This window comes from Oncorhynchus nerka, linkage group LG28 (genome assembly GCF_034236695.1).
Source record: "Oncorhynchus nerka isolate Pitt River linkage group LG28, Oner_Uvic_2.0, whole genome shotgun sequence".
NCBI lineage: Eukaryota > Metazoa > Chordata > Actinopteri > Salmoniformes > Salmonidae > Oncorhynchus > Oncorhynchus nerka.
Window position 1 is genome coordinate 44,864,329 of NC_088423.1, and position 13,890 is coordinate 44,878,218.

General features: G+C 46.6%; 1 pseudogene; it reads right to left on the reverse strand.

Moving 5' to 3' along the window:
* Positions 1–9,168, reverse strand: part of LOC115113875 (solute carrier family 2, facilitated glucose transporter member 5-like) — a 29,025-nt pseudogene extending 19,857 nt beyond the window's left edge.
* Between the last annotated feature and the right edge of the window lie 4,722 nt (positions 9,169–13,890).

Genomic DNA, 13,890 nt, shown 5'->3' on the forward strand with positions numbered 1-13,890 from the left:
GTGCGCACGTTTGCGTGCGCAGGCGTGCGTATGGTCTTGGCTTCAAAATCTCACCAGTGGGAGTACACTGCTGTTGTAATCCAATTACGGGAGCATAAGCAATTTGTTAGACAGTTCTTATAATGTAGCCGTATCCTAATAAACTCTGACTGTAATAACTGTGCTGAGCAAGAGCATAAATCTGAGAGGGTTTGGGAATACAGCTGCGCTGCTCCCAAAGCCATCATCAGCACTGTGTGTCTGTGTTTGTGTGTGTGTGCATATATGAGATCAGCAATTTGTAGTTTCTCTCTCTAGCCCTGTACTAAATGTTGTCCTTCCATCAGAGATCAGAGACTCTTTAGTCTGTAGTCTGAGTATCTGCAGTTTGGGATTCTACCGTTATACAGTACATTCAGAAAGTATTCAGACCCCTTGACTTTTTCCACATTTTGTTACATTTGTTACATTATTCTAAAATGTGTGAAATGTTTTTTTTACCTCATCAACCTACACACAATAACCCATAACGACAAAACAAAAACAGGTTTAGACATTTTTGCAAATGTATTAGAAATTTTAAAAAACGGAAATATTACATATACAGAAGTATTCAGACTCTTTACGTAGTACTTTGTTGAATCACCTTTGGCAGCGATTACAGCCTCAAGTTTTCTTGGGTATGACGCTACAAGTTTGGCACACCTGTATTTGGAGAGTTTCTGCCATTCTTCTCTGCAGATCCTCTCAAGCTCTGTCAGTTTGGATGGGGTGCGTTGCTGCACAGCTATTTTCAGGTCTCTCCAGAGATGTTCGATCGGGTTCAAGTCTGGGCTCTGGCTGGGCCACTCAAGGACATTCAGAGACTTGTCCCGAAGCCACTTCTGCGTTGTCTTGGCTGTGTACTTAGGGTAGTTGTCCTGTTGGAAGGTGAACCTTCGCCCCAGTCCTGAGGTCCTGAGCGCTCCCAAGACGGTTTTCATCAAGGATCTCTTTGTACTTTGCTCAGTTCATCTTTCCCTCGATCCTGACTAATCTCTCAGTCCCTGCCGCTGAAGAACATCCAAACAGCTTGATGCTCCCTCCACCATGCTTCACCGTAGGCATGGTGCCTGGTTTCTTCCAGACATGATGCTTGGCATTCATGACAAAGAGTTCAATATTGGTTTCATCAGATCAGAGAATATTGTTTCTCATGATCTGAGAGTCTTAAGGTGCCTTTTGTCAAACTCCAAGTGGGCTGTCATGTGCCTTTCAATGAGGAGTGGCTTCCATCTGGCCACTCTACAATAAAGGCCTGATTGTTGGAGTGCTGCAGAGATGGTTGTCCTTCTGGAAGGTTCTCCCATCATCACAGAGGAGCTCTTAAGCTCTGTCAGCCTGACAAATCAAATGTTATTGCTCACATACACATGGTTAGGAGATGGTATTGTGAGTGTAGCGAAATGCTTGTGTTTCTAGTTCCGACAGTGAAGCAATATCTAATCCCTCATCAAGGCCTTTCTCCCCCAATTGCTCAGTTTAGCTGGGCGGCCATCTCTAGGAAGAGTCTTGGTGGTTCCAAACTTCTTCCATTTAAGGATGATGGAGGCCACTGTGTTCTTGGGGACCTTGGGTGTTTGCCTTTCCAAATCATGTCCAATCAATTGAATTTATCATAGGTGGACTCCAGTCATGTTCTAGAAACATCTCAAGGATGATCAATGGAAACAGGGTGCACCTGAGCTCAATTTCGAGTCTCATAGCAAAGGGTCTGAATACTTATGTAAATAAGGTATTTCAATGTGTATTTTTTATAAATTTGCTAAAATTTGTAATAATCTGTTTTCACTTTGTCATTCAAATCAATCAAATCAAATCAAATTTGTGTAGACCTTACAGTGAAATGCTTACTTACAAGTAGACCTTACAGTGAAATGCTTACTTACAAGTAGACCTTACAGTGAAATGCTTACTTACAAGTAGATCTTACGGTGAAATGCTTACTTACAAGTAGACCTTACAGTGAAATGCTTACTTACAAGTAGACCTTACAGTGAAATGCTTACTTACAAGTAGACCTTACAGTGAAATGCTTACTTACAAGTAGACCTTACAGTGAAATGCTTACTTACAAGTAGACCTTACAGTGAAATGCTTACTTACAAGTAGACCTTACAGTGAAATGCTTACTTACAAGTAGACCTTACGGTGAAATGCTTTCTTACAAGTAGACCTTACAGTGAAATGCTTACTTACAAGTAGATCTTACAGTGAAATGCTTACTTACAAGTAGATCTTACAGTGAAATGCTTACTTACAAGTAGATCTTACAGTGAAATGCTTACTTACAAGTAGACCTTACAGTGAAATGCTTACTTACAAGTAGACCTTACAGTGAAATGCTTTCTTACAAGTAGACCTTACAGTGAAATGCTTTCTTACAAGCCCCTAACTGACAGTGCAGTTAAAAAAAAGATGGATAAGAATAAGAGATAAAAGTAACAAGTAATTAAAGAGTAGCAGTAAAAAAAAAATATATATATATATATATATACAGGGGGGGTGCCAGTACAGAGTCAATGTGCAGGGGCACCGGTTAGTTAAGGTAGTATGTACATGTAGGTAGAGTTAATTAAAGTGACTATGCAGAGATGACAACAGAGAGTGGCAGTGGTGTGGAGAGGGGGGCAATGTCAATAATCTGAGTAGCCATTTGAGTAGATGTTCAGTAGTCTTATGGTTTGGGGGTATTGTGTGTCAATTGATGAGGGGAAAAGTATATTTAATACATTTTAGAATAAAGCTGTAACGTAACAAAATGTGGAAAAAGGGGTATGAATACTTTCTGAATGCACCGTATATGCCAAATATATTTAAATGTATTTTTTTTCCCCATTTCTGTATACACAGGAGGCAGTCTGTAAGTATCCGTCACCACAGAGATATATCACATACGAGAGGAAGTGCTGACTGATGTGTAGGGCGGGCTATGTCCCCAATGACTCATCAGGAGATATTGACCACCTGTCGTAATTGTCTGAATGTAATTCCAAATATGCTGGCTTTGATAAAAGTATGGTTTAATGGACATGGACAGCATGAAAGGTAAAAGCAGGAACAACTAATGCCACATGTTCAACGAGAAAACAACTCAAACTTATTCAGTGCCGTAAAACCTGCTAAGGTAGACGGTATATATGCAAGAGTTCAAGGCATTTTCATTGACAACCTATTTAAAACACCCTACCGTAGTTTGACCGACCTATATACGGGTTAACATGCATGTAAACAGAGTGAAGGCTAGAGATCATCTAATGAGATCAGATGCGGCTTGTCCAAAACATAGCAGAAGGCCATTTCTCACTATATTCATCAAGCACTATGTGTTGATGGGTCCATTACCATCAAATTAGTGCTAGAAATCATGGCGGGGCTCTGAAATGAGGTGGAAAGACAGCCCTGATAAGATTAATGATAAATACATTAGCCAAGTGCTAGCATAGCTCTGGAGTGATTGATGATGTACACATTAGCAGTATGGTAGCATGTAACACTGGTAAGATAAATGATAAATACCTTAGTGTTGTGTTAGCCATGTGCTAGCTCGTAACACGTTTGAGACCAACCACTCACAGCCCACTAGTATGTACTGGTAGGGGTGCCGGTCTTAACAACTGGTGAAAAACAAACAGTTTGTCTGCAACCCTTTTGTAACAGTTTGCAGAAATCATTTGTAGCCTATTTATTCTTCAAAAATACACTGAACAAAAAATATAAATGCAACATGTAAAGTGTTAGTTCCATGTTTCATGAGCTGAAATGAAAGATCCCAGAAATGTTCCATATGCTGAAAATGCCTATTTCTCTCACATTTTGAGCACAAATTTGTTTACATCGCTGTTAGTGCGCATTTATCCTTTGCCAAGATAATCCATCCACCTGACAGGTGTGGCATATCAAGAAGCTGATTAAACAGCATGATCATTACACAGGTGCACTTTGTGCTGGGGACAATGAAAGGCCCTTCTAAAATGTGCAGTTTTGTCACACAACACAATGCCACAGATGACTAAAATATTGAGGGGAGTGTGCAATTGGCATGCTGACTGCAGGAATGTCCACCAGAGCTGACTGACTGCAGGAATGTCCACCAGAGCTGCTGCCAGAGCATTGAATGTTCATTTCTCCAATGTCATTTTAGAGAATTTTGTAGTAGGTCCAACTGGCATCACAACCGCAGACCACGTGTACGGTGTTGTGTGTGCAAGCGGTTTGCTGATGTTAACATTGTGAACAAAGTGCCCCATGGTGGAGGTGGGGTTATGGTATAGGGCAGGCATATGCTATGGACAACAAACATAATTGCATTTTACGGATGGCAATTTGAATGTACAGAGACACCGTGACGAGATCCTGAGGTACACTGTCATGCCATTCATCCGTCGCCATCACCTCATGTTTCAACGTGATAACGCACAGCCCAACATCGCAAGGATCTGTACACAATTCTTGGAAGCTGAAAATGTCCCAGTTCTTCCATGGCCTGCATACTCACCAGACATGTCACCCCTCGAGCATGTTTTCGGAGGCTCTGCATCGACGTGTACAAAAGCGTGTGCTATTTCCTGCCAATATCCAGCAACTTCATACAGCAATTGAAGAGGAGTGGGACAACATTCCACATGCCACAATCAACAGCCTGATCAACTATGGAAAGGAGAGTAAAATGGTGAGTAAAATGGTGGTCACACCAGATACGGACTGGTTTTCTGATCCACCAACAGTTGCATATCTGTATACCTAGTCAGATTAGGTTCCTAATGAACTCATTTCAATTGACTGATTTCCTTCTATGAAATGTAACTCAGTAAAATCTTCAAAATGGTTGCATGTTGCATTTGTATTTTTTTTGCTATAAATTAGGCAGAAAATTGAGCTATCCAGGTGAAAAAACAAACGTGTTTAGCAGTGACAGCGGAGGGACAAACATTAGTGGCTCAGACGGCGGAGTGTGTGATATGGATATACTGTATGGACTGAGTCTCACTGTTGAGAGTGGCTGTCACAGTTGACAGGGTTTAGCATGGCAGCTAATTTCTGCCGTGGGGGGAAAGAGAATGAAACGGTAACAAACAGTAGTCTGAAGAGCTGCCTCAGGCCCTGTGCATCTGCCATGGAGATGGATACAGGGAGAAGAGGGGGAACGGGAGAAGGGGGAGGGGTGTTTTAGTCGAGAGGGAGAGGATGAGAAAAGATAGGGAAGGGGCGTGACGATGTGGACATATGTAAATCGTACAGATATATAAAGGGAGGACTTGTTAGAGTGTAGAACCATAACATTTTGTGAAAAATTATGAAAAGGTAGGAATTAAAATACTGGTAGCATTCAGTGAGAGTATGGCTTGGATTATAGACCCAGAGCTCAGTGTCCCTCTGTAGTGCCCTTTGCTACCTAGGCCCTAGGGGGCACCGCAAGTGCATGTCAGGGTCAACTGCACCACTCCCACTATATATCAGTTATTATGAGTCTTTAAGTTTGAACTATTAATACACAGTAGATAGATGTTTTGTGTTTCCTGTCTGTGTGGGTGTTTTGTATCGGATGTCCTAGTGGTGAAGTTTGGTGTAGCTGTAAATAGTTTGTGTGGTAATTATCTGGAGATGAAATGGATCCACAGAGCCAGCAGGAGGGTGATAGCCTCTCTGCCTCCCATTTCCCACCCAGCGCTACCATCCCTCACAACGTAGGCAGACATGCGAGAAATTAAGACCGGGCCAATATGGATCGCTACTGCTAACAGGCCAGTCACATACACATACTGTAGCGGAAACACTCAGACAGATACACACACATAATGCTGCGGAAACACTCACACAGACAGATACACACACATACTGCTGCGGAAACACTCACACAGACAGATACACACACATACTGCTGCGGAAACACTCACACAGACAGATACACACACATACTGCTGCGGAAACACTCACACAGACAGATACACACATACTGTAGCAGAAATACTCACACAGACAGATACACACGTACTGTAGCAGAAATACTCACACAGACAGATGTACCCTATGGCAGAACGCACATATTGAATTTTCACACACACACACACACACACACACACACACACACACACACACACACACACACACACACGAACACACACACACACACGCACACGCTCACCCAGGCACACCTCCAGTGTCTCCACTGAGTAAAGGGAGTATCCATCTGAGAGAATGTCATCTGTGTAATGGTCAGTCGTTCAGACGGTCTCTTGTCCATTGTCTTCTATGGTCAGATTCAATTTCAGCTGTGTGATTACAGGCTGCTGTGCTCCTGCAGCCATCTCCCTCTCACCGGTGTAGACTTTAGGGGTCTGGACAAATTTGAAGGCCAATTGAGTTTTAATTTAAATCACGCTGGGATGCTGATGGCACATCCCTATGCTGGAAATTAACATCCTCCCAAGCACACCCCCACGTGCACACACACGTTGTGAATGTCTACAGCCTGCATGGACACGCACGCGCACACACATGTGCTCTGTAGATGTCTACAGCCTGCACCACACCACAGCTGTGTTCACTTCCCGATGTCACTCAGTATATTGCCCCACTGCACACCTGAGTAGTGTTTGCATGCTGCATAGCTTTAGACCTATCTTTCTCTCCCAATTTTTCACACTGTACCTGTCCCTACCTTCCTCCCTCCGCACCCCCATCCATTCCACACTCACTCACTCACTCACTCTCTCTCTCTCTCTCTCTCTCTCTCTCTCTCTCTCTCTCTCTCTCTCTCTCACACTCTCTCTCTCTCTCACTCACTCTCTCCATCTCTGTGGATTATGAGCCAGAGAGGGATTCCTATTATCCTAATGGGAGAGGCGATGGTGCCCTCCAGCCACGCTCCGATTGGCTCCAGAGCTGTACTTATACACAGCAGCAGAGTTCACTGTGAGTTCAGTGGAATGTGTGTGTGTGTGTGTGTGTGTGTGCATGCACAGTGATGGGGGAAGAGGAGGCTAGTGAGAGATGGGTAAAGACAGGAAGAAAGAACAGGGTTGGAATCATTAGGAAAGAGTGTTTTTAAATGGTAAATGGTCAGAATGCTATACAGATGAGCATAGATTTTATGCCAGCTGGTTACGTTTTTGCTGACTCATACAAAACTATGAACAAAGTTAGGGAACAGGGCAGGCTACACCTGGAATTATCAAACTATGATTTAGGTTTGATTAACATAATCAACACATGTGCACAACACACACACACACACAAGGAAGTAATTAGGGTTGCCGTCTGCTACTACACTGTGTATCTTTAGTCTGGGACACCTGCCCAGCCCCACCCCACAAGTCTGTATCAGTCACAACAACACTAATAGCAATCTGATGCTGTCAGAGTCTATCTAGAAGATAGCGAAGGAGTCAGGCGCAGGACACAGGTAAGAGTAAATAAAACACTGTATTTACTCAATCCAAGAACGTAACAAACAAGGACAAAACAGGATAGAACTCCAACACACGAAAGACAATCACGCACAAACAGGAAGGGAAACCAGAGGGTTAAATAAGGAACATAATTATGAGATGGGAACCAGGTGTGTAAACAGACAAAACAAAAGGAAAAATGAAACATGGATCGGTGGCGGCTAGAAAGCCGGTGACGTCGACCGCCAAACGCCGCCCGAACAAGGAGAGGGAACAACTTCGGTGGAAGTCGTGACAGTACCCCCCCTTGACACGCGGCTCCAGCAGCGTGCCGACAACGGCCTCGGGGACGACCCGGGGGACGAGATGCAGGGCGATCCGGATGGAGTCGGTGAAATTCCTGGAGTAACGATGGGTCCAGGATGTCCCCCACCGGTACCCAGCATCTCTCCTCCGGGCTGTACCCCTCCCACTCCACGAGGTACTGAAGGCCTCTCGCCCGAACGTCTTGAGTCCATGGTGGCTTGCATTGTATACGCCGGGGCCCCCTCGATGGCCAGAGGGGGCGGAGGAACCTCCCGCACCTCAGACTGCTGGAGCGGACCAGCCACCACTGGCCTGAGGAGAGACACATGGAACGAGGGGTTAATACGGTAATCAGGGGGAGCTGTAACCTATAGCAAACCTCGTTCAGTCTCCTCAGGACTTTGAATGGCCCCACAAACCGCGGACCCAGCTTCTGGCAGGGCAGGTGAAGGGGCAGGTTTCAGGTCGAAAAACCGCGGACCCAAACCGCGGACCCAGCCGGTGCATACACCGGGGTCTCACTGCGGTGGCGGTCGGCACTCATCTTCTGCCGCCTGATGGCCCTTTGCAGATGTACATGGGCAGCGCCCCATGTCTCCTCCGAGTGCCGAAACCATTCATCCACCGCAGGAGCCTCGATCTGGCTCTGATGCCATGGTGCCAGGACCGGCTGGTAACCTAGCACACACTGAAAAGGTGACAGGTTAGTGGAGGAGTGGCGGAGTTTTGAGCCATCTCTACCCAGGGGAGAAACACTGCCCACTCCCCCAGCCGGTCCTGGCAATAGGACCGCAGAAACCTACCCACTTCCTGGTTGACTCTTTCCACCTGCCCGTTGTTCTCGGGGTGAAAACCTGAGGTAAGGCTGACCGAGACCATAAACGCCCTCCAGACTTTAGACGTGAATTGGGGACCCCGATCAGAAACTATATCCTCAGGCACCCCGTAGTGCCGGAATACGTGGGTGAATAGGGCCTCCGCAGTCTGTAGGGCCGTAGGGAGACCAGGCAAAGGAAGGAGATGGCAGGACTTATCCCGCGAGGGTGGAAGATCCGTCAGGAAATCCACCGAGAGGTGTGACCACGGTCATTGTGGAAGGGGAAGGGGTTGTAATTTCGCTCTGGGCATGTATCTAGGTGCCTTGCACTGTGCGCACACCGAACAGGAGGACACATAAACCCTCACGTCCTTGGCTAACGTGGGCCACCAGTACTTCCCAGCAAGACAGCGCACTGTCCGGCCGATGCCAGGATGACCAGAGGAGGGTGAAGTGTGGGCCCAACAGATCAAACGATCGCGGACATCGAACGGAACATACTTACGCCCAACCGGACACTGGGTAGAAGTAGGCCCGTTCGATGTTCGTGTCCACCTCCCACACCACTGGTGCCATCAGGCAAGAAGCTGGAATAATGGGAACGGGATCTGCGGACAACTCCTCTGTGTCATACATCCGGGACAGTGCGTCTGCCTTAAAGTTCTGGGAACCTGGTCTGTAGGAGAGGGTGAAAGAAAAGCAGGTGAAAAACATGGCCCACCTTGCCTGGCGAGAGTTCAGTCTCCTCGCTGCTCGAATGTACTCCAGATTGCGGTGGTCAGTCCAAATGAGAAAAGGGTGTCTGGCACCCTCAAGCCAATGTCTCCACGCTTTCAGAGCCTTTGACAACAGCCAACAACTCCCGGTCCCCCACATCATAGTTTCGCTCCGCCGGGCTGAGCTTCTTCGAAAAGAATGCACAGGGGCGGAGCTTTGGTGGCGTACCCGAGCGCTGAGGCAGCACAGCCCCCATCTCTGCCTCGGACGCGTCCACCTCAACTATGAAAGCTAAGGAGGGATCAGGATGAGCCAGCACAGGAGCCGAGGTAAACAGAGCCTTCAGGTGACCAAAAGCCCTGTCCGCCCCAGCTGACCACTGCAGTCGCACCGGTCCCCCCTTCAGCAGTGAGGTAATGGGAGCCGCTACCTGACCAAAACCCCAGATAAACCTCCGGTAGTAGTTGGAAAACCCTAACAACCGCTGCACGGCTGAAATGCGGTCATTCTCCATCTCTAACCCTGACGCGGAAAAGCGGTACCCTAGGAAGGAGACGGACTGTTGGAAGAACAGACATTTCTCAGCCTTGACGTACAGGTCATGTTACAACAGTCGACCAAGCACCCTGCTTACCAGGGACACATGCTCGGCGCGTGTAGCGGAGTATATTAGAATGTCATCTATATACACCACTACACCCTGCCTGTGCAGGTCCCTGAAAATCTAATCTACAAAGGATTGGAAGACTGATGGAGCATTCATTAACCCGTACGGCATGACGAGGTACTCATAATGCCCAGAAGTGGTGCTAAATGCTGTCTTCCACTCATCTCCCGCCCGGATACACACCAGGTTGTAAGCGCTCCTGAGGTCCAATTTTGTGAAGAAGTGCGCCCCGTGTAATGACTCGGTCTTACTGGCTATGAGCGTTTACCGTGATCTTATTTAAACCTCGATAATCAATACACAGGCGCAAACCTCCCTCCATCTTCTTCACAAAAAAAGAAACTTGAGGAGACAGGTGAGATGGAAGGTTGAATGTATCCCTGTCCCAGAGATTCGGTGACATATGTATCCATAGCCGCCGTCTCCTCCTACAGAGGATACATGTGACTCCTGGGAAGTGCAGCTTCTACCAAGAGATCTATCACACAATCCCCTTGTCAATGGGGTGGTAATTTAGTCGCCTTCTTTTTACAGAAGGCGAGTGCCAAACCGGCATATTCGGGGGGAATGAGACCTGGTTTGGACTTTCCACCGTAGTGGCACCTAAGGAAACACCTACACACCTCCCTGAGCACTGACAGGACCATCCCTTGAGAGCCCTCTGTTGCCACGAAATAGTGGGATCATGCGAAGCCAACCAGGGAATCCCCAACACAACAGGGAACGCAGGAGAGTCGATTAGGAAGAGACTAATTTGCTCCCTATGACTCTCCTGCGTTATCATAGTGAGCGGAGCTGTGACCTCCCTAATTAGCCCCGACCCCAAAGAACAACTGTCTAAGGCATGTATAGGGAAGGGAACATCAACAGACACAATAGGGATCCCTAATCTCATAGCAAAGGAACGGCCGATAAAGTTCCCAGCTGCGCCTGAATCTACCAGCGCCTTATGCTGGGAATACGGGGAAAACTCGGGAAATTCAATTAACAACCACATGTGTTCAACAGGGAGCTCTGGGTGAGTGGTGTGCCTACTCACCTGGGATGACCCACCAGCACTCCGCCTGCTACCTCTATCTCCTGGGGAATCCCCCCAGCACCGACCGGAGGAAGGAAATGATCCCCCCTCCGGTCCCCCTCCATAGGCGTTGGATCAGGAGCGCTGGGGGATGGAACTGACGGACCCCGATCAGGACGTCCGCGGGAGGCCAACAGGTTGTCCAACCGGATCGATAAGTCCACCAGCTGGTCCAGTGTAAGGGTGATGTCCCTGCAGGCTAGCTCCTGACGGACATCCTCTCGTAAGCTACACCTGTAGTGATCGATCAGGGCCCGCTCATTCCATCCCGCGCTGGCCGCCAGAGTTCTAAAGTCCAGCCCAAAATCTTGAGCGATCCTCATCCCCTGACGTAGATGAAATAGGCGTTCCCCCGCCGCTCTCCCCTCTGGGGGATGATCGAATACCGCCCGGAAACGGCGGGCGAACTCCTCATAGTCATCCAATGTCTGACCTTCCCTGCCCCAGATGGTGTTGGCCCATTCCAGGGCTTTACCGGTCAGACAGGAGATAAGGGAGCTCACTCTCTCACGTCCCACAGGAGCTAGCCGGACAGATGCCAGGTAGAGCTCCAGCTGGAGTAGGAACCCCTGACACCCGGCAGCTGTCCCATCATACCATACCTTGGGAGCGAGAGCTGAATCCCACCGGATCCTGATGATGGAGAGGCGGACATCACGGTAGGTAGTGGTGGAACCTGAGGAGACGACACAGGGTTCACAGGAAAAACCCTCTCTCCCATCGGTCCATGGTTTGCAGCACACGATCCATGGCTGTAGCGTTGACGTTGACCACCGAACGCCTCCCGAACAAGGAGAGGTAACAACTTCGGTGGGAGTCGTGACAGATGCTCATCAGCATCTGTAGCTAACATAACGGTCACAGATAAGTGTGAGAGTGAATGCAGAATCCAATTGACTGATGTGTAAGTGTAGCGGCCCGCACCTTGGTTTGAGGCGAAAAGCTACAGTAAGTCAAGTTTCTGGATTGGGACCATAAAACAGAAAAGGCCCATCCACCTCTGTCAAAAATATGCTAAAGAGGGGAGATGAAGGAGTAGGTAGGAGCTTCATGAATGTGGAGAACCTAAGAAAGAAATTAAGTACAAGGCTGTTTGGCAAACTGTAGACAACTACCATTTTTTCACCATCACTGGCACCATCTCTCTCTGCTTCAGTAATGATGGTGTAAGTAGACATTACATTTAAAAAAAGTTATTGAAGAGTTCTTTACTGCTCCAGAAGGGTTCTTTACTGGTGTGATGGTTGTGAAGAACCATCCTGTTCTTTCCCTCGCCACCAAGTTTTCCTTTACACCATGAAATCTACACTGGTAAAAAGTTACACTACAGGCTATTGGTTTCAGTAAAAGTACGGTAAACAAAAACAACTTACTGCATTTTGTGTACTTGTGTCAACCGTCAGTGGATGTGTTGTACCAGTTTAGGTGGTTGATGTTTTTGTTGTCAAAGATTGACTTACTACTAACTTAATAGTTGGTAACTGCTAGTAACTTTCTGTACTTTCTCTGAAGTTTACTGATTACAAGATAGCTTAACATTAGTTGACAACTACTAAGCATTCTTTGTGGTGAGAACACTTGGGACTTAACCTGGCCTCAACATTTTGGTTGACAGCAAACTGACCTCCTGACCACACCATAAGGTCAGTGAGCGTGACAGAGATCAGCCACATTGTTACTGAGAATTTTACAATAACTACTAGCAGCTAGCTGACCGTAAATTATTGAAAAATAAGCATGAACTTTCTGGTAACCAACTGCCATTAAGTTACTTGAAAAGCAAAGTAACCTCTTGATAACAGTGTCGCTCTCAATTGTCACAAGCTCTTACAAAGATTGTTGAACTGGGAGTGAACCAATTAAGAACTGAACCTTCATCAACATAATGATAAACCCACTTAGTAAAACTGGTACAACACTTCCACTAACGGTCGGCACAAATGCAACATATTTTAGACCATGCCCCCAAATATGCTAATGAGCCCCCGCCAGCACATTGCCCCACCTATATTTCAAAGTGCAGCAACGATTGTACGAAACATTGAATATTTTGGGTAGAATTTATTTTCCATTATACTAGATTTTGCGCACATGTACCCTTAAAAGTACAAACCAGTACCATGTGAGTACCTAATAGTGTGTGCCATAAGCGCATCTGAAGTATCCTATAAGTATAACTGTAGAACCTGTCATTGGTTCTACCTGGAATCAGAGGGTTTTTAATGTAACTGAAAAGGGTTCCCCTACACCAGGGCTGTTCAATTCCAGTCCTGGAGGCCTGAAACATTTCTGTTTTTTTTTCTACCTGGTAGTTAATTGCACTCACCTGGTGTCCCAGGTCTGAATTTGTCTCTGGTTGGAAGGAGAGCATGAAAACAGAAGTGTTTCAGCCCTCCGGGACCGGAATTGAACAGCTCTTCCCCACTGGTACAAATCAAAGGATTCTGCATGGCATCCAAAAGGGTTCACCCATATCGACAGTTTACAGTATCCTGCAACCAGAGGGATCTTCATGAGAGTTTTTATTTTTACAAAGAATCCAATTGGGTTACCCTACAGGGACAAAAAACAGAACAGGGTTCCTTGTGAGAGGACTCTAAAAAAAAGTGAATGGTTCTATGTGGCACTGAAAAGGATTCCCCATAGGGACAAAGGACAAAATGTCTATTGGTTCCAATCGTTTAACAATCCGTATCATACTCACAGACACGGTGGTGCAGCAGGAAAGTCAGGTTGCTGGCAACTAGGAGGTTGGCAGTTTAAATCCCAAGTCATCAGAATACAGCAGCATACTGTCCCTTACAGCCATAATGCCTTAATCTAGCTCTAAAAACACAATAGCTTTTTGTATATTCACCGTATTCTCACTGCAACCATAAACAAGACACTGTACCGC